The sequence below is a fragment of the Daphnia pulicaria genome, chromosome 3 (genome assembly GCF_021234035.1).
Source record: "Daphnia pulicaria isolate SC F1-1A chromosome 3, SC_F0-13Bv2, whole genome shotgun sequence".
In the NCBI taxonomy this organism is placed as follows: Eukaryota; Metazoa; Arthropoda; class Branchiopoda; order Diplostraca; family Daphniidae; genus Daphnia; species Daphnia pulicaria.
This window is the reverse complement of record NC_060915.1, coordinates 4,131,086-4,155,503: the sequence shown is the minus strand read 5'-3', so window position 1 is coordinate 4,155,503 and position 24,418 is coordinate 4,131,086. Positions and strand designations below refer to the sequence as shown.

Here is a 24,418-nt window from a genome sequence, read left to right as displayed (position 1 = left end):
AGTTTGTCAAATTTTATCGCGTTATTAATCGTGATGGTTACCAGTCCAAATTCGTAGATCAAAAATTTCAATGACTTAGGGATAGGTTCAATTCATCTATAGGAATGATTCTGGATGAATTTCATTGCGAGTTTTTCAAAGTTGATCGCGCTTTTTATTCGCGATGGTTACCAGTCCAAATTCAATGAACAAACATTTCTGTCACTTTGAAGTGATTTTCTATTCATCCATTGGGAATGGGAGGGTAAATTTTCATTTTTGAATGTCAACGGCCATATCACGTAGAACGCACCTGGTCTCGTCAGCTCCCAGAAGTTAAGTTACGTCGAGTCCCGTTAGTACTTGGAAGGGTGACCGCTTGGGAATACGGGATGTCGTTGGCGATGAATAGTTTAATTTCAATAAAAAATTTCTTGAAATTTTTTTTCAATAACGATGGTTACCAGTCCAATTTCGTAGATGAAACATTTCAATGCCTTAGAGATAGGTTCAATTCATCTATAAGAATGATTCTGGATCAATTCCATTGAGAGTTTGTCAAATTTTATCGCGTTTTTTAATCGTGATGGTTACCAGTCCAAATTCGTAGATCAAAAATTTCAATGACATAGGGATAGGTTCAATTCATCTATAGGAATGATTCTGGATGAATTTCATTGCGAGTTTTTCAAAGTTGATCGCGCTTTTTATTCGCGATGGTTACCAGTCCAAATTCAATGAACAAACATTTCTGTCACTTTGAAGTGATTTTCTATTCATCCATTGGGACTGGGAGGGTAAATTTTCATTTTTGAATGTCAACGGCCATATCACGTAGAACGCACCTGGTCTCGTCAGCTCCCAGAAGTTAAGTTACGTCGAGTTCCGTTATTACTTGGAAGGGTGACCGCTTGGGAATACGGGATGTCGTTGGCGATGGATAGTTTGTTTTCAATAACAAATTTCTTGACATTTTTTTCAATCACGATGGTTACCAGTCCAATTTCGTAGATGAAACATTTCAATGCCTTAGAGATAGGTTCAATTCATCTATAAGAATGATTCTGGATCAATTCCATTGAGAGTTTGTCAAATTTTATCGCGTTATTAATCGTGATGGTTACCAGTCCAAATTCGTAGATCAAAAATTTCAATGACATAGGGATAGGTTCAATTCATCTATAGGAATGATTCTGGATGAATTTCATTGCGAGTTTTTCAAAGTTGATCGCGCTTTTTATTCGCGATGGTTACCAGTCCAAATTCAATGAACAAACATTTCTGTCACTTTGAAGTGATTTTCTATTCATCCATTGGGACTGGGAGGGTAAATTTTCATTTTTGAATGTCAACGGCCATATCACGTAGAACGCACCTGGTCTCGTCAGCTCCCAGAAGTTAAGTTACGTCGAGTTCCGTTAGTACTTGGAAGGGTGACCGCTTGGGAATACGGGATGTCGTTGGCGATGGATACTTTGTTTTCAATAACAAATTTCTTGACATTTTTTTCAATCACGATGGTTACCAGTCCAATTTCGTAGATGAAACATTTCAATGCCTTAGAGATAGGTTCAATTCATCTATAAGAATGATTCTGGATCAATTCCATTGAGAGTTTGTCAAATTTTATCGCGTTATTAATCGTGATGGTTACCAGTCCAAATTCGTAGATCAAAAATTTCAATGACATAGGGATAGGTTCAATTCATCTATAGGAATGATTCTGGATGAATTTCATTGCGAGATTTTCAAAGTTGATCGCGCTTTTTATTCGCGATGGTTACCAGTCCAAATTCAATGAACAAACATTTCTGTCACTTTGAAGTGATTTTCTATTCATCCATTGGGACTGGTAGGGTAAATTTTCATTTTTGAATGTCAACGGCCATATCACGTAGAACGCACCTGGTCTCGTCAGCTCCCAGAAGTTAAGTTACGTCGAGTCCCGTTAGTACTTGGAAGGGTGACAGCTTGGGAATACGGGATGTCGTTGGCGATGGATAGTTTGTTTTCAATAACAAATTTCTTGACATTTTTTTTTCAATCACGATGGTTACCAGTCCAATTTCGTAGATGAAACATTTCAATGCCTTAGAGATAGGTTCAATTCATCTATAAGAATGATTCTGGATCAATTCCATTGAGAGTTTGTCAAATTTTATCGCGTTATTAATCGTGATGGTTACCAGTCCAAATTCGTAGATCAAAAATTTCAATGACTTAGGGATAGGTTCAATTCATCTATAGGAATGATTCTGGATGAATTTCATTGCGAGATTTTCAAAGTTGATCGCGCTTTTTATTCGCGATGGTTACCAGTCCAAATTCAATGAACAAACATTTCTGTCACTTTGAAGTGATTTTCTATTCATCCATTGGGACTGGGAGGGTAAATTTTCATTTTTGAATGTCAACGGCCATATCACGTAGAACGCACCTGGTCTCGTCAGCTCCCAGAAGTTAAGTTACGTCGAGTCCCGTTAGTACTTGGAAGGGTGACAGCTTGGGAATACGGGATGTCGTTGGCGATGGATAGTTTGTTTTCAATAACAAATTTCTTGACATTTTTTTTTCAATCACGATGGTTACCAGTCCAATTTCGTAGATGAAACATTTCAATGCCTTAGAGATAGGTTCAATTCATCTATAAGAATGATTCTGGATCAATTCCATTGAGAGTTTGTCAAATTTTATCGCGTTATTAATCGTGATGGTTACCAGTCCAAATTCGTAGATCAAAAATTTCAATGACTTAGGGATAGGTTCAATTCATCTATAGGAATGATTCTGGATGAATTTCATTGCGAGTTTTTCAAAGTTGATCGCGCTTTTTATTCGCGATGGTTACCAGTCCAAATTCAATGAACAAACATTTCTGTCACTTTGAAGTGATTTTCTATTCATCCATTGGGAATGGGAGGGTAAATTTTCATTTTTGAATGTCAACGGCCATATCACGTAGAACGCACCTGGTCTCGTCAGCTCCCAGAAGTTAAGTTACGTCGAGTCCCGTTAGTACTTGGAAGGGTGACCGCTTGGGAATACGGGATGTCGTTGGCGATGAATAGTTTAATTTCAATAAAAAATTTCTTGAAATTTTTTTTCAATAACGATGGTTACCAGTCCAATTTCGTAGATGAAACATTTCAATGCCTTAGAGATAGGTTCAATTCATCTATAAGAATGATTCTGGATCAATTCCATTGAGAGTTTGTCAAATTTTATCGCGTTTTTTAATCGTGATGGTTACCAGTCCAAATTCGTAGATCAAAAATTTCAATGACATAGGGATAGGTTCAATTCATCTATAGGAATGATTCTGGATGAATTTCATTGCGAGTTTTTCAAAGTTGATCGCGCTTTTTATTCGCGATGGTTACCAGTCCAAATTCAATGAACAAACATTTCTGTCACTTTGAAGTGATTTTCTATTCATCCATTGGGACTGGGAGGGTAAATTTTCATTTTTGAATGTCAACGGCCATATCACGTAGAACGCACCTGGTCTCGTCAGCTCCCAGAAGTTAAGTTACGTCGAGTTCCGTTAGTACTTGGAAGGGTGACCGCTTGGGAATACGGGATGTCGTTGGCGATGGATAGTTTGTTTTCAATAACAAATTTCTTGACATTTTTTTCAATCACGATGGTTACCAGTCCAATTTCGTAGATGAAACATTTCAATGCCTTAGAGATAGGTTCAATTCATCTATAAGAATGATTCTGGATCAATTCCATTGAGAGTTTGTCAAATTTTATCGCGTTATTAATCGTGATGGTTACCAGTCCAAATTCGTAGATCAAAAATTTCAATGACATAGGGATAGGTTCAATTCATCTATAGGAATGATTCTGGATGAATTTCATTGCGAGTTTTTCAAAGTTGATCGCGCTTTTTATTCGCGATGGTTACCAGTCCAAATTCAATGAACAAACATTTCTGTCACTTTGAAGTGATTTTCTATTCATCCATTGGGACTGGGAGGGTAAATTTTCATTTTTGAATGTCAACGGCCATATCACGTAGAACGCACCTGGTCTCGTCAGCTCCCAGAAGTTAAGTTACGTCGAGTCCCGTTAGTACTTGGAAGGGTGACCGCTTGGGAATACGGGATGTCGTTGGCGATGAATAGTTTGTTTTCAATAAAAAATTTCTTGAAATTTTTTTCAATAACGATGGTTACCAGTCCAATTTCGTAGATGAAACATTTCAATGCCTTAGAGATAGGTTCAATGCATCTATAAGAATGATTCTGGATCAATTCCATTGAGATTTTGTCAAATTTTATCGCGTTTTTTAATCGCAATGGTTACCAGTCCAAATTCGTAGATCAAAAATTTCAATGACATAGGGATAGGTTCAATTCATCTATAGGAATGATTCTGGATGAATTTCATTGCGAGTTTTTCAAAGTTGATCGCGCTTTTTATTTGCGATGGTTACCAGTCCAAATTCAATGAACAAACATTTCTGTCACTTTGAAGTGATTTTCTATTCATCCATTGGGACTGGGAGGGTAAATTTTCATTTTTGAATGTCAACGGCCATATCACGTAGAACGCACCTGGTCTCGTCAGCTCCCAGAAGTTAAGTTACGTCGAGTTCCGTTAGTACTTGGAAGGGTGACCGCTTGGGAATACGGGATGTCGTTGGCGATGGATAGTTTGTTTTCAATAACAAATTTCTTGAAATTTTTTTTCAATAACGATGGTTACCAGTCCAATTTCGTAGATGAAACATTTCAATGCCTTAGAGATAGGTTCAATTCATCTATAAGAATGATTCTGGATCAATTCCATTGAGAGTTTGTCAAATTTTATCGCGTTATTAATCGTGATGGTTACCAGTCCAAATTCGTAGATCAAAAATTTCAATGACATAGGGATAGGTTCAATTCATCTATAGGAATGATTCTGGATGAATTTCATTGCGAGTTTTTCAAAGTTGATCGCGCTTTTTATTCGCGATGGTTACCAGTCCAAATTCAATGAACAAACATTTCTGTCACTTTGAAGTGATTTTCTATTCATCCATTGGGACTGGGAGGGTAAATTTTCATTTTTGAATGTCAACGGCCATATCACGTAGAACGCACCTGGTCTCGTCAGCTCCCAGAAGTTAAGTTACGTCGAGTCCCGTTAGTACTTGGAAGGGTGACCGCTTGGGAATACGGGATGTCGTTGGCGATGAATAGTTTGTTTTCAATAAAAAATTTCTTGAAATTTTTTTCAATAACGATGGTTACCAGTCCAATTTCGTAGATGAAACATTTCAATGCCTTAGAGATAGGTTCAATGCATCTATAAGAATGATTCTGGATCAATTCCATTGAGATTTTGTCAAATTTTATCGCGTTTTTTAATCGCAATGGTTACCAGTCCAAATTCGTAGATCAAAAATTTCAATGACATAGGGATAGGTTCAATTCATCTATAGGAATGATTCTGGATGAATTTCATTGCGAGTTTTTCAAAGTTGATCGCGCTTTTTATTTGCGATGGTTACCAGTCCAAATTCAATGAACAAACATTTCTGTCACTTTGAAGTGATTTTCTATTCATCCATTGGGACTGGGAGGGTAAATTTTCATTTTTGAATGTCAACGGCCATATCACGTAGAACGCACCTGGTCTCGTCAGCTCCCAGAAGTTAAGTTACGTCGAGTTCCGTTAGTACTTGGAAGGGTGACCGCTTGGGAATACGGGATGTCGTTGGCGATGGATAGTTTGTTTTCAATCACAAATTTCTTGAAATTTTTTTTCAATAACGATGGTTACCACCCAGATAGGAATTTTCGTCCCAAGGCGGGACCAAAGCCGTGCGGCTGGTGCGGTGGGCACAGGGGAATCTCTAAGATGTCCCATTGCGAGCCCTTATTTGAATGCGTTACTCATTTTTCATCTTGTCGGATACGTCATTTTTTACTCCCTCTCGTACAAGTCTCTGATGCGTCCCGTTTTTATTTTTTGGCTCCTTCTTGACACTTAGAAAATTTCGGAGAAACTGTCTTTGTGTTTTCGCGGCAAAGTTTGATTCTAAAATCTTATTATAACCTTTATCTTCAAAACTAAAACATGAATTCGTGGCCCATCTGTATAGTACTGGCTTCTCACCACGACGATCCGGGTTCGGCCCCCGGTTCAGGTTCCATATTTCTTCAACAGCGCTGTTAGAATGCAGTCGATTTATGTAGTGTGTCCGGTAACCCTTTGCATACTTTGACAAATAAACTTGTCGTCCGGATATCCGGATCAGCGTTTGTGAAGAAATGTCGGCACAGCACTCATAAGAAAAAGAAGAGTAAAGAAAAAGGAACGAAATTCAGAGTCCAGAAAAAGATTTATTATTAATGACTTCTTGAGATCCTTTTTCCGTCCCAAGTACGTCTAATGTCCATCCAATGGGACGGGATAAGGACCTCTATGAGATCTCGGCGAAGCGGACATTGGCCATACGTAAAAGACGTCCTAGGAATGTAAACTTGGGAATCTGCTATGTGCCAAGTACATCTCAGACGTCTCAAAGTGACGTGTTTTGTGCGTCTATGGGACTGCAGTGTGCTATCTGGGCAGTCCAATTTCGTAGATGAAACATTTCAATGCCTTAGAGATAGGTTCAATTCATCTATAAGAATGATTCTGGATCAATTCCATTGAGAGTTTGTCAAATTTTATCGCGTTATTAATCGTGATGGTTACCAGTCCAAATTCGTAGATCAAAAATTTCAATGACATAGGGATAGGTTCAATTCATCTATAGGAATGATTCTGGATGAATTTCATTGCGAGTTTTTCAAAGTTGATCGCGCTTTTTATTCGCGATGGTTACCAGTCCAAATTCAATGAACAAACATTTCTGTCACTTTGAAGTGATTTTCTATTCATCCATTGGGACTGGGAGGGTAAATTTTCATTTTTGAATGTCAACGGCCATATCACGTAGAACGCACCTGGTCTCGTCAGCTCCCAGAAGTTAAGTTACGTCGAGTCCCGTTAGTACTTGGAAGGGTGACCGCTTGGGAATACGGGATGTCGTTGGCGATGAATAGTTTGTTTTCAATAAAAAATTTCTTGAAATTTTTTTCAATAACGATGGTTACCAGTCCAATTTCGTAGATGAAACATTTCAATGCCTTAGAGATAGGTTCAATGCATCTATAAGAATGATTCTGGATCAATTCCATTGAGATTTTGTCAAATTTTATCGCGTTTTTTAATCGCAATGGTTACCAGTCCAAATTCGTAGATCAAAAATTTCAATGACATAGGGATAGGTTCAATTCATCTATAGGAATGATTCTGGATGAATTTCATTGCGAGTTTTTCAAAGTTGATCGCGCTTTTTATTTGCGATGGTTACCAGTCCAAATTCAATGAACAAACATTTCTGTCACTTTGAAGTGATTTTCTATTCATCCATTGGGACTGGGAGGGTAAATTTTCATTTTTGAATGTCAACGGCCATATCACGTAGAACGCACCTGGTCTCGTCAGCTCCCAGAAGTTAAGTTACGTCGAGTTCCGTTAGTACTTGGAAGGGTGACCGCTTGGGAATACGGGATGTCGTTGGCGATGGATAGTTTGTTTTCAATAACAAATTTCTTGAAATTTTTTTTCAATAACGATGGTTACCAGTCCAATTTCGTAGATGAAACATTTCAATGCCTTAGAGATAGGTTCAATTCATCTATAAGAATGATTCTGGATCAATTCCATTGAGAGTTTGTCAAATTTTATCGCGTTATTAATCGTGATGGTTACCAGTCCAAATTCGTAGATCAAAAATTTCAATGACATAGGGATAGGTTCAATTCATCTATAGGAATGATTCTGGATGAATTTCATTGCGAGTTTTTCAAAGTTGATCGCGCTTTTTATTCGCGATGGTTACCAGTCCAAATTCAATGAACAAACATTTCTGTCACTTTGAAGTGATTTTCTATTCATCCATTGGGACTGGGAGGGTAAATTTTCATTTTTGAATGTCAACGGCCATATCACGTAGAACGCACCTGGTCTCGTCAGCTCCCAGAAGTTAAGTTACGTCGAGTCCCGTTAGTACTTGGAAGGGTGACCGCTTGGGAATACGGGATGTCGTTGGCGATGAATAGTTTGTTTTCAATAAAAAATTTCTTGAAATTTTTTTCAATAACGATGGTTACCAGTCCAATTTCGTAGATGAAACATTTCAATGCCTTAGAGATAGGTTCAATGCATCTATAAGAATGATTCTGGATCAATTCCATTGAGATTTTGTCAAATTTTATCGCGTTTTTTAATCGCAATGGTTACCAGTCCAAATTCGTAGATCAAAAATTTCAATGACATAGGGATAGGTTCAATTCATCTATAGGAATGATTCTGGATGAATTTCATTGCGAGTTTTTCAAAGTTGATCGCGCTTTTTATTTGCGATGGTTACCAGTCCAAATTCAATGAACAAACATTTCTGTCACTTTGAAGTGATTTTCTATTCATCCATTGGGACTGGGAGGGTAAATTTTCATTTTTGAATGTCAACGGCCATATCACGTAGAACGCACCTGGTCTCGTCAGCTCCCAGAAGTTAAGTTACGTCGAGTTCCGTTAGTACTTGGAAGGGTGACCGCTTGGGAATACGGGATGTCGTTGGCGATGGATAGTTTGTTTTCAATAACAAATTTCTTGAAATTTTTTTTCAATAACGATGGTTACCAGTCCAATTTCGTAGATGAAACATTTCAATGCCTTAGAGATAGGTTCAATTCATCTATAAGAATGATTCTGGATCAATTCCATTGAGAGTTTGTCAAATTTTATCGCGTTATTAATCGTGATGGTTACCAGTCCAAATTCGTAGATCAAAAATTTCAATGACATAGGGATAGGTTCAATTCATCTATAGGAATGATTCTGGATGAATTTCATTGCGAGTTTTTCAAAGTTGATCGCGCTTTTTATTCGCGATGGTTACCAGTCCAAATTCAATGAACAAACATTTCTGTCACTTTGAAGTGATTTTCTATTCATCCATTGGGACTGGGAGGGTAAATTTTCATTTTTGAATGTCAACGGCCATATCACGTAGAACGCACCTGGTCTCGTCAGCTCCCAGAAGTTAAGTTACGTCGAGTCCCGTTAGTACTTGGAAGGGTGACCGCTTGGGAATACGGGATGTCGTTGGCGATGAATAGTTTGTTTTCAATAAAAAATTTCTTGAAATTTTTTTCAATAACGATGGTTACCAGTCCAATTTCGTAGATGAAACATTTCAATGCCTTAGAGATAGGTTCAATGCATCTATAAGAATGATTCTGGATCAATTCCATTGAGATTTTGTCAAATTTTATCGCGTTTTTTAATCGCAATGGTTACCAGTCCAAATTCGTAGATCAAAAATTTCAATGACATAGGGATAGGTTCAATTCATCTATAGGAATGATTCTGGATGAATTTCATTGCGAGTTTTTCAAAGTTGATCGCGCTTTTTATTTGCGATGGTTACCAGTCCAAATTCAATGAACAAACATTTCTGTCACTTTGAAGTGATTTTCTATTCATCCATTGGGACTGGGAGGGTAAATTTTCATTTTTGAATGTCAACGGCCATATCACGTAGAACGCACCTGGTCTCGTCAGCTCCCAGAAGTTAAGTTACGTCGAGTTCCGTTAGTACTTGGAAGGGTGACCGCTTGGGAATACGGGATGTCGTTGGCGATGGATAGTTTGTTTTCAATAACAAATTTCTTGAAATTTTTTTTCAATAACGATGGTTACCAGTCCAATTTCGTAGATGAAACATTTCAATGCCTTAGAGATAGGTTCAATTCATCTATAAGAATGATTCTGGATCAATTCCATTGAGAGTTTGTCAAATTTTATCGCGTTATTAATCGTGATGGTTACCAGTCCAAATTCGTAGATCAAAAATTTCAATGACATAGGGATAGGTTCAATTCATCTATAGGAATGATTCTGGATGAATTTCATTGCGAGTTTTTCAAAGTTGATCGCGCTTTTTATTCGCGATGGTTACCAGTCCAAATTCAATGAACAAACATTTCTGTCACTTTGAAGTGATTTTCTATTCATCCATTGGGACTGGGAGGGTAAATTTTCATTTTTGAATGTCAACGGCCATATCACGTAGAACGCACCTGGTCTCGTCAGCTCCCAGAAGTTAAGTTACGTCGAGTTCCGTTAGTACTTGGAAGGGTGACCGCTTGGGAATACGGGATGTCGTTGGCGATGGATAGTTTGTTTTCAATAACAAATTTCTTGAAATTTTTTTTCAATAACGATGGTTACCAGTCCAATTTCGTAGATGAAACATTTCAATGCCTTAGAGATAGGTTCAATTCATCTATAAGAATGATTCTGGATCAATTCCATTGAGAGTTTGTCAAATTTTATCGCGTTATTAATCGTGATGGTTACCAGTCCAAATTCGTAGATCAAAAATTTCAATGACATAGGGATAGGTTCAATTCATCTATAGGAATGATTCTGGATGAATTTCATTGCGAGTTTTTCAAAGTTGATCGCGCTTTTTATTCGCGATGGTTACCAGTCCAAATTCAATGAACAAACATTTCTGTCACTTTGAAGTGATTTTCTATTCATCCATTGGGACTGGGAGGGTAAATTTTCATTTTTGAATGTCAACGGCCATATCACGTAGAACGCACCTGGTCTCGTCAGCTCCCAGAAGTTAAGTTACGTCGAGTCCCGTTAGTACTTGGAAGGGTGACCGCTTGGGAATACGGGATGTCGTTGGCGATGAATAGTTTGTTTTCAATAAAAAATTTCTTGAAATTTTTTTCAATAACGATGGTTACCAGTCCAATTTCGTAGATGAAACATTTCAATGCCTTAGAGATAGGTTCAATGCATCTATAAGAATGATTCTGGATCAATTCCATTGAGATTTTGTCAAATTTTATCGCGTTTTTTAATCGCAATGGTTACCAGTCCAAATTCGTAGATCAAAAATTTCAATGACATAGGGATAGGTTCAATTCATCTATAGGAATGATTCTGGATGAATTTCATTGCGAGTTTTTCAAAGTTGATCGCGCTTTTTATTTGCGATGGTTACCAGTCCAAATTCAATGAACAAACATTTCTGTCACTTTGAAGTGATTTTCTATTCATCCATTGGGACTGGGAGGGTAAATTTTCATTTTTGAATGTCAACGGCCATATCACGTAGAACGCACCTGGTCTCGTCAGCTCCCAGAAGTTAAGTTACGTCGAGTCCCGTTAGTACTTGGAAGGGTGACCGCTTGGGAATACGGGATGTCGTTGGCGATGAATAGCTTGTTTTCAATAAAAAATTTCTTGAAATTTTTTTTCAATAACGATGGTTACCAGTCCAATTTCGTAGATGAAACATTTCAATGCCTTAGAGATAGGTTCAATTCATCTATAAGAATGATTCTGGATCAATTCCATTGAGATTTTGTCAAATTTTATCGCGTTTTTTAATCGCAATGGTTACCAGTCCAAATTCGTAGATCAAAAATTTCAATGACATAGGGATAGGTTCAATTCATCTATAGGAATGATTCTGGATGAATTTCATTGCGAGTTTTTCAAAGTTGATCGCGCTTTTTATTTGCGATGGTTACCAGTCCAAATTCAATGAACAAACATTTCTGTCACTTTGAAGTGATTTTCTATTCATCCATTGGGACTGGGAGGGTAAATTTTCATTTTTGAATGTCAACGGCCATATCACGTAGAACGCACCTGGTCTCGTCAGCTCCCAGAAGTTAAGTTACGTCGAGTCCCGTTAGTACTTGGAAGGGTGACCGCTTGGGAATACGGGATGTCGTTGGCGATGAATAGCTTGTTTTCAATAAAAAATTTCTTGAAATTTTTTTCAATAACGATGGTTACCAGTCCAATTTCGTAGATGAAACATTTCAATGCCTTAGAGATAGGTTCAATTCATCTATAAGAATGATTCTGGATCAATTCCATTGAGATTTTGTCAAATTTTATCGCGTTTTTTAATCGCAATGGTTACCAGTCCAAATTCGTAGATCAAAAATTTCAATGACATAGGGATAGGTTCAATTCATCTATAGGAATGATTCTGGATGAATTTCATTGCGAGTTTTTCAAAGTTGATCGCGCTTTTTATTTGCGATGGTTACCAGTCCAAATTCAATGAACAAACATTTCTGTCACTTTGAAGTGATTTTCTATTCATCCATTGGGACTGGGAGGGTAAATTTTCATTTTTGAATGTCAACGGCCATATCACGTAGAACGCACCTGGTCTCGTCAGCTCCCAGAAGTTAAGTTACGTCGAGTCCCGTTAGTACTTGGAAGGGTGACCGCTTGGGAATACGGGATGTCGTTGGCGATGAATAGCTTGTTTTCAATAAAAAATTTCTTGAAATTTTTTTTCAATAACGATGGTTACCAGTCCAATTTCGTAGATGAAACATTTCAATGCCTTAGAGATAGGTTCAATTCATCTATAAGAATGATTCTGGATCAATTCCATTGAGATTTTGTCAAATTTTATCGCGTTTTTTAATCGCAATGGTTACCAGTCCAAATTCGTAGATCAAAAATTTCAATGACATAGGGATAGGTTCAATTCATCTATAGGAATGATTCTGGATGAATTTCATTGCGAGTTTTTCAAAGTTGATCGCGCTTTTTATTTGCGATGGTTACCAGTCCAAATTCAATGAACAAACATTTCTGTCACTTTGAAGTGATTTTCTATTCATCCATTGGGACTGGGAGGGTAAATTTTCATTTTTGAATGTCAACGGCCATATCACGTAGAACGCACCTGGTCTCGTCAGCTCCCAGAAGTTAAGTTACGTCGAGTCCCGTTAGTACTTGGAAGGGTGACCGCTTGGGAATACGGGATGTCGTTGGCGATGAATAGCTTGTTTTCAATAAAAAATTTCTTGAAATTTTTTTCAATAACGATGGTTACCAGTCCAATTTCGTAGATGAAACATTTCAATGCCTTAGAGATAGGTTCAATTCATCTATAAGAATGATTCTGGATCAATTCCATTGAGATTTTGTCAAATTTTATCGCGTTTTTTAATCGCAATGGTTACCAGTCCAAATTCGTAGATCAAAAATTTCAATGACATAGGGATAGGTTCAATTCATCTATAGGAATGATTCTGGATGAATTTCATTGCGAGTTTTTCAAAGTTGATCGCGCTTTTTATTTGCGATGGTTACCAGTCCAAATTCAATGAACAAACATTTCTGTCACTTTGAAGTGATTTTCTATTCATCCATTGGGACTGGGAGGGTAAATTTTCATTTTTGAATGTCAACGGCCATATCACGTAGAACGCACCTGGTCTCGTCAGCTCCCAGAAGTTAAGTTACGTCGAGTCCCGTTAGTACTTGGAAGGGTGACCGCTTGGGAATACGGGATGTCGTTGGCGATGAATAGCTTGTTTTCAATAAAAAATTTCTTGAAATTTTTTTTCAATAACGATGGTTACCAGTCCAATTTCGTAGATGAAACATTTCAATGCCTTAGAGATAGGTTCAATTCATCTATAAGAATGATTCTGGATCAATTCCATTGAGATTTTGTCAAATTTTATCGCGTTTTTTAATCGCAATGGTTACCAGTCCAAATTCGTAGATCAAAAATTTCAATGACATAGGGATAGGTTCAATTCATCTATAGGAATGATTCTGGATGAATTTCATTGCGAGTTTTTCAAAGTTGATCGCGCTTTTTATTTGCGATGGTTACCAGTCCAAATTCAATGAACAAACATTTCTGTCACTTTGAAGTGATTTTCTATTCATCCATTGGGACTGGGAGGGTAAATTTTCATTTTTGAATGTCAACGGCCATATCACGTAGAACGCACCTGGTCTCGTCAGCTCCCAGAAGTTAAGTTACGTCGAGTCCCGTTAGTACTTGGAAGGGTGACCGCTTGGGAATACGGGATGTCGTTGGCGATGAATAGCTTGTTTTCAATAAAAAATTTCTTGAAATTTTTTTTCAATAACGATGGTTACCAGTCCAATTTCGTAGATGAAACATTTCAATGCCTTAGAGATAGGTTCAATTCATCTATAAGAATGATTCTGGATCAATTCCATTGAGAGTTTGTCAAATTTTATCGCGTTATTAATCGTGATGGTTACCAGTCCAAATTCGTAGATCAAAAATTTCAATGACATAGGGATAGGTTCAATTCATCTATAGGAATGATTCTGGATGAATTTCATTGCGAGATTTTCAAAGTTGATCGCGCTTTTTATTCGCGATGGTTACCAGTCCAAATTCAATGAACAAACATTTCTGTCACTTTGAAGTGATTTTCTATTCATCCATTGGGACTGGGAGGGTAAATTTTCATTTTTGAATGTCAACGGCCATATCACGTAGAACGCACCTGGTCTCGTCAGCTCCCAGAAGTTAAGTTACGTCGAGTTCCGTTAGTACTTGGAAGGGTGACCGCTTGGGAATACGGGATGTCGTTGGCGATGGATAGTTTGTTTTCAATAACAAATTTCTTTACATTTTTTTCAATCACGATGGTTACCAGTCCAATTTCGTAGATGAAACATTTCAATGCCTTAGAGATAGGTTCAATTCATCTATAAGAATGATTCTGGATCAATTCCATTGAGAGTTTGTCAAATTTTATCGCGTTATTAATCGTGATGGTTACCAGTCCAAATTCGTAGATCAAAAATTTCAATGACATAGGGATAGGTTCAATTCATCTATAGGAATGATTCTGGATGAATTTCATTGCGAGTTTTTCAAAGTTGATCGCGCTTTTTATTCGCGATGGTTACCAGTCCAAATTCAATGAACAAACATTTCTGTCACTTTGAAGTGATTTTCTATTCATCCATTGGGACTGGGAGGGTAAATTTTCATTTTTGAATGTCAACGGCCATATCACGTAGAACGCACCTGGTCTCGTCAGTTCCCAGAAGTTAAGTTACGTCGAGTCCCGTTAGTACTTGGAAGGGTGACCGCTTGGGAATACGGGATGTCGTTGGCGATGGATAGTTTGTTTTCAATAACAAATTTCTTGAAATTTTTTTTCAATAACGATGGTTACCAGTCCAATTTCGTAGATGAAACATTTCAATGCCTTAGAGATAGGTTCAATTCATCTATAAGAATGATTCTGGATCAATTCCATTGAGAGTTTGTCAAATTTTATCGCGTTATTAATCGTGATGGTTACCAGTCCAAATTCGTAGATCAAAAATTTCAATGACATAGGGATAGGTTCAATTCATCTATAGGAATGATTCTGGATGAATTTCATTGCGAGTTTTTCAAAGTTGATCGCGCTTTTTATTCGCGATGGTTACCAGTCCAAATTCAATGAACAAACATTTCTGTCACTTTGAAGTGATTTTCTATTCATCCATTGGGACTGGGAGGGTAAATTTTCATTTTTGAATGTCAACGGCCATATCACGTAGAACGCACCTGGTCTCGTCAGCTCCCAGAAGTTAAGTTACGTCGAGTCCCGTTAGTACTTGGAAGGGTGACCGCTTGGGAATACGGGATGTCGTTGGCGATGAATAGTTTGTTTTCAATAAAAAATTTCTTGAAATTTTTTTCAATAACGATGGTTACCAGTCCAATTTCGTAGATGAAACATTTCAATGCCTTAGAGATAGGTTCAATGCATCTATAAGAATGATTCTGGATCAATTCCATTGAGATTTTGTCAAATTTTATCGCGTTTTTTAATCGCAATGGTTACCAGTCCAAATTCGTAGATCAAAAATTTCAATGACATAGGGATAGGTTCAATTCATCTATAGGAATGATTCTGGATGAATTTCATTGCGAGTTTTTCAAAGTTGATCGCGCTTTTTATTTGCGATGGTTACCAGTCCAAATTCAATGAACAAACATTTCTGTCACTTTGAAGTGATTTTCTATTCATCCATTGGGACTGGGAGGGTAAATTTTCATTTTTGAATGTCAACGGCCATATCACGTAGAACGCACCTGGTCTCGTCAGCTCCCAGAAGTTAAGTTACGTCGAGTTCCGTTAGTACTTGGAAGGGTGACCGCTTGGGAATACGGGATGTCGTTGGCGATGGATAGTTTGTTTTCAATAACAAATTTCTTGAAATTTTTTTTCAATAACGATGGTTACCAGTCCAATTTCGTAGATGAAACATTTCAATGCCTTAGAGATAGGTTCAATTCATCTATAAGAATGATTCTGGATCAATTCCATTGAGAGTTTGTCAAATTTTATCGCGTTATTAATCGTGATGGTTACCAGTCCAAATTCGTAGATCAAAAATTTCAATGACATAGGGATAGGTTCAATTCATCTATAGGAATGATTCTGGATGAATTTCATTGCGAGTTTTTCAAAGTTGATCGCGCTTTTTATTCGCGATGGTTACCAGTCCAAATTCAATGAACAAACATTTCTGTCACTTTGAAGTGATTTTCTATTCATCCATTGGGACTGGGAGGGTAAATTTTCATTTTTGAATGTCAACGGCCATATCACGTAGAACGCACCTGGTCTCGTCAGCTCCCAGAAGTTAAGTTACGTCGAGTCCCGTTAGTACTTGGAAGGGTGACCGCTTGGGAATACGGGATGTCGTTGGCGATGAATAGTTTGTTTTCAATAAAAAATTTCTTGAAATTTTTTTCAATAACGATGGTTACCAGTCCAATTTCGTAGATGAAACATTTCAATGCCTTAGAGATAGGTTCAATGCATCTATAAGAATGATTCTGGATCAATTCCATTGAGATTTTGTCAAATTTTATCGCGTTTTTTAATCGCAATGGTTACCAGTCCAAATTCGTAGATCAAAAATTTCAATGACATAGGGATAGGTTCAATTCATCTATAGGAATGATTCTGGATGAATTTCATTGCGAGTTTTTCAAAGTTGATCGCGCTTTTTATTTGCGATGGTTACCAGTCCAAATTCAATGAACAAACATTTCTGTCACTTTGAAGTGATTTTCTATTCATCCATTGGGACTGGGAGGGTAAATTTTCATTTTTGAATGTCAACGGCCATATCACGTAGAACGCACCTGGTCTCGTCAGCTCCCAGAAGTTAAGTTACGTCGAGTTCCGTTAGTACTTGGAAGGGTGACCGCTTGGGAATACGGGATGTCGTTGGCGATGGATAGTTTGTTTTCAATAACAAATTTCTTGAAATTTTTTTTCAATAACGATGGTTACCAGTCCAATTTCGTAGATGAAACATTTCAATGCCTTAGAGATAGGTTCAATTCATCTATAAGAATGATTCTGGATCAATTCCATTGAGAGTTTGTCAAATTTTATCGCGTTATTAATCGTGATGGTTACCAGTCCAAATTCGTAGATCAAAAATTTCAATGACATAGGGATAGGTTCAATTCATCTATAGGAATGATTCTGGATGAATTTCATTGCGAGTTTTTCAAAGTTGATCGCGCTTTTTATTCGCGATGGTTACCAGTCCAAATTCAATGAACAAACATTTCTGTCACTTTGAAGTGATTTTCTATTCATCCATTGGGACTGGGAGGGTAAATTTTCATTTTTGAATGTCAACGGCCATATCACGTAGAACGCACCTGGTCTCGTCAGCTCCCAGAAGTTAAGTTACGTCGAGTTCCGTTAGTACTTGGAAGGGTGACCGCTTGGGAATACGGGATGTCGTTGGCGATGGATAGTTTGTTTTCAATAACAAATTTCTTGAAATTTTTTTTCAATAACGATGGTTACCAGTCCAATTTCGTAGATGAAACATTTCAATGCCTTAGAGATAGGTTCAATTCATCTATAAGAATGATTCTGGATCAATTCCATTGAGAGTTTGTCAAATTTTATCGCGTTATTAATCGTGATGGTTACCAGTCCAAATTCGTAGATCAAAAATTTCAATGACATAGGGATAGGTTCAATTCATCTATAGGAATGATTCTGGATGAATTTCATTGCGAGTTTTTCAAAGTTGATCGCGCTTTTTATTCGCGATGGTTACCAGTCCAAATTCAATGAACAAACATTTCTGTCACTTTGAAGTGATTTTCTATTCATCCATTGGGACTGGGAGGGTAAATTTTCATTTTTGAATGTCAACGGCCATATCACGTAGAACGCACCTGGTCTCGTCAGCTCCCAGAAGTTAAGTTACGTCGAGTCCCGTTAGTACTTGGAAGGGTGACCGCTTGGGAATACGGGATGTCGTTGGCGATGAATAGTTTGTTTTCAATAAAAAATTTCTTGAAATTTTTTTCAATAACGATGGTTACCAGTCCAATTTCGTAGATGAAACATTTCAATGCCTTAGAGATAGGTTCAATGCATCTATAAGAATGATTCTGGATCAATTCCATTGAGATTTTGTCAAATTTTATCGCGTTTTTTAATCGCAATGGTTACCAGTCCAAATTCGTAGATCAAAAATTTCAATGACATAGGGATAGGTTCAATTCATCTATAGGAATGATTCTGGATGAATTTCATTGCGAGTTTTTCAAAGTTGATCGCGCTTTTTATTTGCGATGGTTACCAGTCCAAATTCAATGAACAAACATTTCTGTCACTTTGAAGTGATTTTCTATTCATCCATTGGGACTGGGAGGGTAAATTTTCATTTTTGAATGTCAACGGCCATATCACGTAGAACGCACCTGGTCTCGTCAGCTCCCAGAAGTTAAGTTACGTCGAGTCCCGTTAGTACTTGGAAGGGTGACCGCTTGGGAATACGGGATGTCGTTGGCGATGAATAGCTTGTTTTCAATAAAAAATTTCTTGAAATTTTTTTTCAATAACGATGGTTACCAGTCCAATTTCGTAGATGAAACATTTCAATGCCTTAGAGATAGGTTCAATTCATCTATAAGAATGATTCTGGATCAATTCCATTGAGATTTTGTCAAATTTTATCGCGTTTTTTAATCGCAATGGTTACCAGTCCAAATTCGTAGATCAAAAATTTCAATGACATAGGGATAGGTTCAATTCATCTATAGGAATGATTCTGGATGAATTTCATTGCGAGTTTTTCAAAGTTGATCGCGCTTTTTATTTGCGATGGTTACCAGTCCAAATTCAATGAACAAACATTTCTGTCACTTTGAAGTGATTTTCTATTCATCCATTGGGACTGGGAGGGTAAATTTTCATTTTTGAATGTCAACGGCCATATCACGTAGAACGCACCTGGTCTCGTCAGCTCCCAGAAGTTAAGTTACGTCGAGTCCCGTTAGTACTTGGAAGGGTGACCGCTTGGGAATACGGGATGTCGTTGGCGATGAATAGCTTGTTTTCAATAAAAAATTTCTTGAAATTTTTTTTCAATAACGATGGTTACCAGTCCAATTTCGTAGATGAAACATTTCAATGCCTTAGAGATAGGTTCAATTCATCTATAAGAATGATTCTGGATCAATTCCATTGAGATTTTGTCAAATTTTATCGCGTTTTTTAATCGCAATGGTTACCAGTCCAAATTCGTAGATCAAAAATTTCAATGACATAGGGATAGGTTCAATTCATCTATAGGAATGATTCTGGATGAATTTCATTGCGAGTTTTTCAAAGTTGATCGCGCTTTTTATTTGCGATGGTTACCAGTCCAAATTCAATGAACAAACATTTCTGTCACTTTGAAGTGATTTTCTATTCATCCATTGGGACTGGGAGGGTAAATTTTCATTTTTGAATGTCAACGGCCATATCACGTAGAACGCACCTGGTCTCGTCAGCTCCCAGAAGTTAAGTTACGTCGAGTCCCGTTAGTACTTGGAAGGGTGACCGCTTGGGAATACGGGATGTCGTTGGCGATGAATAGCTTGTTTTCAATAAAAAATTTCTTGAAATTTTTTTCAATAACGATGGTTACCAGTCCAATTTCGTAGATGAAACATTTCAATGCCTTAGAGATAGGTTCAATTCATCTATAAGAATGATTCTGGATCAATTCCATTGAGATTTTGTCAAATTTTATCGCGTTTTTTAATCGCAATGGTTACCAGTCCAAATTCGTAGATCAAAAATTTCAATGACATAGGGATAGGTTCAATTCATCTATAGGAATGATTCTGGATGAATTTCATTGCGAGTTTTTCAAAGTTGATCGCGCTTTTTATTTGCGATGGTTACCAGTCCAAATTCAATGAACAAACATTTCTGTCACTTTGAAGTGATTTTCTATTCATCCATTGGGACTGGGAGGGTAAATTTTCATTTTTGAATGTCAACGGCCATATCACGTAGAACGCACCTGGTCTCGTCAGCTCCCAGAAGTTAAGTTACGTCGAGTCCCGTTAGTACTTGGAAGGGTGACCGCTTGGGAATACGGGATGTCGTTGGCGATGAATAGCTTGTTTTCAATAAAAAATTTCTTGAAATTTTTTTTCAATAACGATGGTTACCAGTCCAATTTCGTAGATGAAACATTTCAATGCCTTAGAGATAGGTTCAATTCATCTATAAGAATGATTCTGGATCAATTCCATTGAGATTTTGTCAAATTTTATCGCGTTTTTTAATCGCAATGGTTACCAGTCCAAATTCGTAGATCAAAAATTTCAATGACATAGGGATAGGTTCAATTCATCTATAGGAATGATTCTGGATGAATTTCATTGCGAGTTTTTCAAAGTTGATCGCGCTTTTTATTTGCGATGGTTACCAGTCCAAATTCAATGAACAAACATTTCTGTCACTTTGAAGTGATTTTCTATTCATCCATTGGGACTGGGAGGGTAAATTTTCATTTTTGAATGTCAACGGCCATATCACGTAGAACGCACCTGGTCTCGTCAGCTCCCAGAAGTTAAGTTACGTCGAGTCCCGTTAGTACTTGGAAGGGTGACCGCTTGGGAATACGGGATGTCGTTGGCGATGAATAGCTTGTTTTCAATAAAAAATTTCTTGAAATTTTTTTTCAATAACGATGGTTACCAGTCCAATTTCGTAGATGAAACATTTCAATGCCTTAGAGATAGGTTCAATTCATCTATAAGAATGATTCTGGATCAATTCCATTGAGATTTTGTCAAATTTTATCGCGTTTTTTAATCGCAATGGTTACCAGTCCAAATTCGTAGATCAAAAATTTCAATGACATAGGGATAGGTTCAATTCATCTATAGGAATGATTCTGGATGAATTTCATTGCGAGTTTTTCAAAGTTGATCGCGCTTTTTATTTGCGATGGTTACCAGTCCAAATTCAATGAACAAACATTTCTGTCACTTTGAAGTGATTTTCTATTCATCCATTGGGACTGGGAGGGTAAATTTTCATTTTTGAATGTCAACGGCCATATCACGTAGAACGCACCTGGTCTCGTCAGCTCCCAGAAGTTAAGTTACGTCGAGTCCCGTTAGTACTTGGAAGGGTGACCGCTTGGGAATACGGGATGTCGTTGGCGATGAATAGCTTGTTTTCAATAAAAAATTTCTTGAAATTTTTTTTCAATAACGATGGTTACCAGTCCAATTTCGTAGATGAAACATTTCAATGCCTTAGAGATAGGTTCAATTCATCTATAAGAATGATTCTGGATCAATTCCATTGAGAGTTTGTCAAATTTTATCGCGTTATTAATCGTGATGGTTACCAGTCCAAATTCGTAGATCAAAAATTTCAATGACATAGGGATAGGTTCAATTCATCTATAGGAATGATTCTGGATGAATTTCATTGCGAGATTTTCAAAGTTGATCGCGCTTTTTATTCGCGATGGTTACCAGTCCAAATTCAATGAACAAACATTTCTGTCACTTTGAAGTGATTTTCTATTCATCCATTGGGACTGGGAGGGTAAATTTTCATTTTTGAATGTCAACGGCCATATCACGTAGAACGCACCTGGTCTCGTCAGCTCCCAGAAGTTAAGTTACGTCGAGTTCCGTTAGTACTTGGAAGGGTGACCGCTTGGGAATACGGGATGTCGTTGGCGATGGATAGTTTGTTTTCAATAACAAATTTCTTTACATTTTTTTCAATCACGATGGTTACCAGTCCAATTTCGTAGATGAAACATTTCAATGCCTTAGAGATAGGTTCAATTCATCTATAAGAATGATTCTGGATCAATTCCATTGAGAGTTTGTCAAATTTTATCGCGTTATTAATCGTGATGGTTACCAGTCCAAATTCGTAGATCAAAAATTTCAATGACATAGGGATAGGTTCAATTCATCTATAGGAATGATTCTGGATGAATTTCATTGCGAGTTTTTCAAAGTTGATCGCGCTTTTTATTCGCGATGGTTACCAGTCCAAATTCAATGAACAAACATTTCTGTCACTTTGAAGTGATTTTCTATTCATCCATTGGGACTGGGAGGGTAAATTTTCATTTTTGAATGTCAACGGCCATATCACGTAGAACGCACCTGGTCTCGTCAGTTCCCAGAAGTTAAGTTACGTCGAGTCCCGTTAGTACTTGGAAGGGTGACCGCTTGGGAATACGGGATGTCGTTGGCGATGGATAGTTTGTTTTCAATAACAAATTTCTTGACATTTTTTTTTCAATCACGATGGTTACCAGTCCAAATTCGTAGATCAAAAATTTCAATGACATAGGGATAGGTTCAATTCATCTATAGGAATGATTCTGGATGAATTTCATTGCGAGTTTTTCAAAGTTGATCGCGCTTTTTATTCGCGATGGTTACCAGTCCAAATTCAATGAACAAACATTTCTGTCACTTTGAAGTGATTTTCTATTCATCCATTGGGAATGGGAGGGTAAATTTTCATTTTTGAATGTCAACGGCCATATCACGTAGAACGCAACTGGTCTCGTCAGCTCCCAGAAGTTAAGTTACGTCGAGTCCCGTTAGTACTTGGAAGGGTGACCGCTTGGGAATACGGGATGTCGTTGGCGATGAATAGTTTGATTTCAATAAAAAATTTCTTGAAATTTTTTTTCAATAACGATGGTTACCAGTCCAAATTCGTAGATCAAAAATTTCAATGACATAGGGATAGGTTCAATTCATCTATAGGAATGATTCTGGATGAATTTCATTGCGAGTTTTTCAAAGTTGATCGCGCTTTTTATTCGCGATGGTTACCAGTCCAAATTCAATGAACAAACATTTCTGTCACTTTGAAGTGATTTTCTATTCATCCATTGGGACTGGGAGGGTAAATTTTCATTTTTGAATGTCAACGGCCATATCACGTAGAACGCACCTGGTCTCGTCAGCTCCCAGAAGTTAAGTTACGTCGAGTTCCGTTAGTACTTGGAAGGGTGACCGCTTGGGAATACGGGATGTCGTTGGCGATGGATAGTTTGTTTTCAATAACAAATTTCTTTACATTTTTTTCAATCACGATGGTTACCAGTCCAATTTCGTAGATGAAACATTTCAATGCCTTAGAGATAGGTTCAATTCATCTATAAGAATGATTCTGGATCAATTCCATTAAGAGTTTGTCAAATTTTATCGCGTTATTAATCGTGATGGTTACCAGTCCAAATTCGTAGATCAAAAATTTCAATGACATAGGGATAGGTTCAATTCATCTATAGGAATGATTCTGGATGAATTTCATTGCGAGTTTTTCAAAGTTGATCGCGCTTTTTATTCGCGATGGTTACCAGTCCAAATTCAATGAACAAACATTTCTGTCACTTTGAAGTGATTTTCTATTCATCCATTGGGACTGGGAGGGTAAATTTTCATTTTTGAATGTCAACGGCCATATCACGTAGAACGCACCTGGTCTCGTCAGCTCCCAGAAGTTAAGTTACGTCGAGTCCCGTTAGTACTTGGAAGGGTGACCGCTTGGGAATACGGGATGTCGTTGGCGATGAATAGCTTGTTTTCAATAAAAAATTTCTTGAAATTTTTTTTCAATAACGATGGTTACCAGTCCAATTTCGTAGATGAAACATTTCAATGCCTTAGAGATAGGTTCAATTCATCTATAAGAATGATTCTGGATCAATTCCATTGAGAGTTTGTCAAATTTTATCGCGTTATTAATCGTGATGGTTACCAGTCCAAATTCGTAGATCAAAAATTTCAATGACATAGGGATAGGTTCAATTCATCTATAGGAATGATTCTGGATGAATTTCATTGCGAGATTTTCAAAGTTGATCGCGCTTTTTATTCGCGATGGTTACCAGTCCAAATTCAATGAACAAACATTTCTGTCACTTTGAAGTGATTTTCTATTCATCCATTGGGACTGGGAGGGTAAATTTTCATTTTTGAATGTCAACGGCCATATCACGTAGAACGCACCTGGTCTCGTCAGCTCCCAGAAGTTAAGTTACGTCGAGTTCCGTTAGTACTTGGAAGGGTGACCGCTTGGGAATACGGGATGTCGTTGGCGATGGATAGTTTGTTTTCAATAACAAATTTCTTGAAATTTTTTTTCAATAACGATGGTTACCAGTCTAATTTCGTAGATGAAACATTTCAATGCCTTAGAGATAGGTTCAATTCATCTATAAGAATGATTCT

The 24,418-nt window shown here is 37.4% G+C and overlaps 45 pseudogenes; all 45 read left to right on the top strand.

Annotated features, from left to right (window-relative positions):
* Positions 1 to 264: 264 nt before the first annotated feature.
* On the top strand, positions 265 to 383 carry LOC124332962 (annotated as a pseudogene).
* Positions 384 to 796: 413 nt separating this feature from the next.
* LOC124329782 lies at positions 797 to 915 on the top strand (annotated as a pseudogene).
* Positions 916 to 1,326: 411 nt separating this feature from the next.
* On the top strand, positions 1,327 to 1,445 carry LOC124333958 (annotated as a pseudogene).
* A 411-nt stretch (positions 1,446 to 1,856) lies between these two features.
* Positions 1,857 to 1,975, top strand: LOC124329734 (annotated as a pseudogene).
* A 413-nt stretch (positions 1,976 to 2,388) lies between these two features.
* Positions 2,389 to 2,507, top strand: LOC124329733 (annotated as a pseudogene).
* A 413-nt stretch (positions 2,508 to 2,920) lies between these two features.
* On the top strand, positions 2,921 to 3,039 carry LOC124332961 (annotated as a pseudogene).
* Positions 3,040 to 3,452: 413 nt separating this feature from the next.
* Positions 3,453 to 3,571, top strand: LOC124333957 (annotated as a pseudogene).
* Positions 3,572 to 3,982: 411 nt separating this feature from the next.
* Positions 3,983 to 4,101, top strand: LOC124332959 (annotated as a pseudogene).
* A 412-nt stretch (positions 4,102 to 4,513) lies between these two features.
* On the top strand, positions 4,514 to 4,632 carry LOC124333956 (annotated as a pseudogene).
* Positions 4,633 to 5,044: 412 nt separating this feature from the next.
* On the top strand, positions 5,045 to 5,163 carry LOC124332958 (annotated as a pseudogene).
* Positions 5,164 to 5,575: 412 nt separating this feature from the next.
* Positions 5,576 to 5,694, top strand: LOC124333954 (annotated as a pseudogene).
* Positions 5,695 to 6,898: 1,204 nt separating this feature from the next.
* Positions 6,899 to 7,017, top strand: LOC124332957 (annotated as a pseudogene).
* A 412-nt stretch (positions 7,018 to 7,429) lies between these two features.
* Positions 7,430 to 7,548, top strand: LOC124333953 (annotated as a pseudogene).
* Positions 7,549 to 7,960: 412 nt separating this feature from the next.
* On the top strand, positions 7,961 to 8,079 carry LOC124332955 (annotated as a pseudogene).
* Positions 8,080 to 8,491: 412 nt separating this feature from the next.
* LOC124333952 lies at positions 8,492 to 8,610 on the top strand (annotated as a pseudogene).
* A 412-nt stretch (positions 8,611 to 9,022) lies between these two features.
* LOC124332954 lies at positions 9,023 to 9,141 on the top strand (annotated as a pseudogene).
* A 412-nt stretch (positions 9,142 to 9,553) lies between these two features.
* LOC124333951 lies at positions 9,554 to 9,672 on the top strand (annotated as a pseudogene).
* Positions 9,673 to 10,084: 412 nt separating this feature from the next.
* LOC124333950 lies at positions 10,085 to 10,203 on the top strand (annotated as a pseudogene).
* Positions 10,204 to 10,615: 412 nt separating this feature from the next.
* On the top strand, positions 10,616 to 10,734 carry LOC124332953 (annotated as a pseudogene).
* A 412-nt stretch (positions 10,735 to 11,146) lies between these two features.
* On the top strand, positions 11,147 to 11,265 carry LOC124332952 (annotated as a pseudogene).
* Positions 11,266 to 11,678: 413 nt separating this feature from the next.
* On the top strand, positions 11,679 to 11,797 carry LOC124332951 (annotated as a pseudogene).
* A 412-nt stretch (positions 11,798 to 12,209) lies between these two features.
* LOC124332950 lies at positions 12,210 to 12,328 on the top strand (annotated as a pseudogene).
* A 413-nt stretch (positions 12,329 to 12,741) lies between these two features.
* LOC124332949 lies at positions 12,742 to 12,860 on the top strand (annotated as a pseudogene).
* Positions 12,861 to 13,272: 412 nt separating this feature from the next.
* LOC124332947 lies at positions 13,273 to 13,391 on the top strand (annotated as a pseudogene).
* A 413-nt stretch (positions 13,392 to 13,804) lies between these two features.
* LOC124332946 lies at positions 13,805 to 13,923 on the top strand (annotated as a pseudogene).
* A 412-nt stretch (positions 13,924 to 14,335) lies between these two features.
* On the top strand, positions 14,336 to 14,454 carry LOC124333949 (annotated as a pseudogene).
* Positions 14,455 to 14,865: 411 nt separating this feature from the next.
* On the top strand, positions 14,866 to 14,984 carry LOC124331177 (annotated as a pseudogene).
* A 412-nt stretch (positions 14,985 to 15,396) lies between these two features.
* Positions 15,397 to 15,515, top strand: LOC124332945 (annotated as a pseudogene).
* Positions 15,516 to 15,927: 412 nt separating this feature from the next.
* LOC124333948 lies at positions 15,928 to 16,046 on the top strand (annotated as a pseudogene).
* Positions 16,047 to 16,458: 412 nt separating this feature from the next.
* LOC124332944 lies at positions 16,459 to 16,577 on the top strand (annotated as a pseudogene).
* Positions 16,578 to 16,989: 412 nt separating this feature from the next.
* LOC124333946 lies at positions 16,990 to 17,108 on the top strand (annotated as a pseudogene).
* A 412-nt stretch (positions 17,109 to 17,520) lies between these two features.
* LOC124333945 lies at positions 17,521 to 17,639 on the top strand (annotated as a pseudogene).
* A 412-nt stretch (positions 17,640 to 18,051) lies between these two features.
* On the top strand, positions 18,052 to 18,170 carry LOC124332943 (annotated as a pseudogene).
* Positions 18,171 to 18,582: 412 nt separating this feature from the next.
* On the top strand, positions 18,583 to 18,701 carry LOC124332942 (annotated as a pseudogene).
* Positions 18,702 to 19,114: 413 nt separating this feature from the next.
* On the top strand, positions 19,115 to 19,233 carry LOC124332941 (annotated as a pseudogene).
* A 413-nt stretch (positions 19,234 to 19,646) lies between these two features.
* Positions 19,647 to 19,765, top strand: LOC124332939 (annotated as a pseudogene).
* Positions 19,766 to 20,177: 412 nt separating this feature from the next.
* Positions 20,178 to 20,296, top strand: LOC124332938 (annotated as a pseudogene).
* A 413-nt stretch (positions 20,297 to 20,709) lies between these two features.
* Positions 20,710 to 20,828, top strand: LOC124332937 (annotated as a pseudogene).
* Positions 20,829 to 21,241: 413 nt separating this feature from the next.
* Positions 21,242 to 21,360, top strand: LOC124332935 (annotated as a pseudogene).
* A 412-nt stretch (positions 21,361 to 21,772) lies between these two features.
* On the top strand, positions 21,773 to 21,891 carry LOC124333944 (annotated as a pseudogene).
* Positions 21,892 to 22,302: 411 nt separating this feature from the next.
* On the top strand, positions 22,303 to 22,421 carry LOC124331166 (annotated as a pseudogene).
* A 284-nt stretch (positions 22,422 to 22,705) lies between these two features.
* LOC124335084 lies at positions 22,706 to 22,824 on the top strand (annotated as a pseudogene).
* Positions 22,825 to 23,107: 283 nt separating this feature from the next.
* Positions 23,108 to 23,226, top strand: LOC124333943 (annotated as a pseudogene).
* Positions 23,227 to 23,637: 411 nt separating this feature from the next.
* LOC124332934 lies at positions 23,638 to 23,756 on the top strand (annotated as a pseudogene).
* Positions 23,757 to 24,168: 412 nt separating this feature from the next.
* On the top strand, positions 24,169 to 24,287 carry LOC124333942 (annotated as a pseudogene).
* The last annotated feature ends 131 nt before the right edge of the window (positions 24,288 to 24,418 follow it).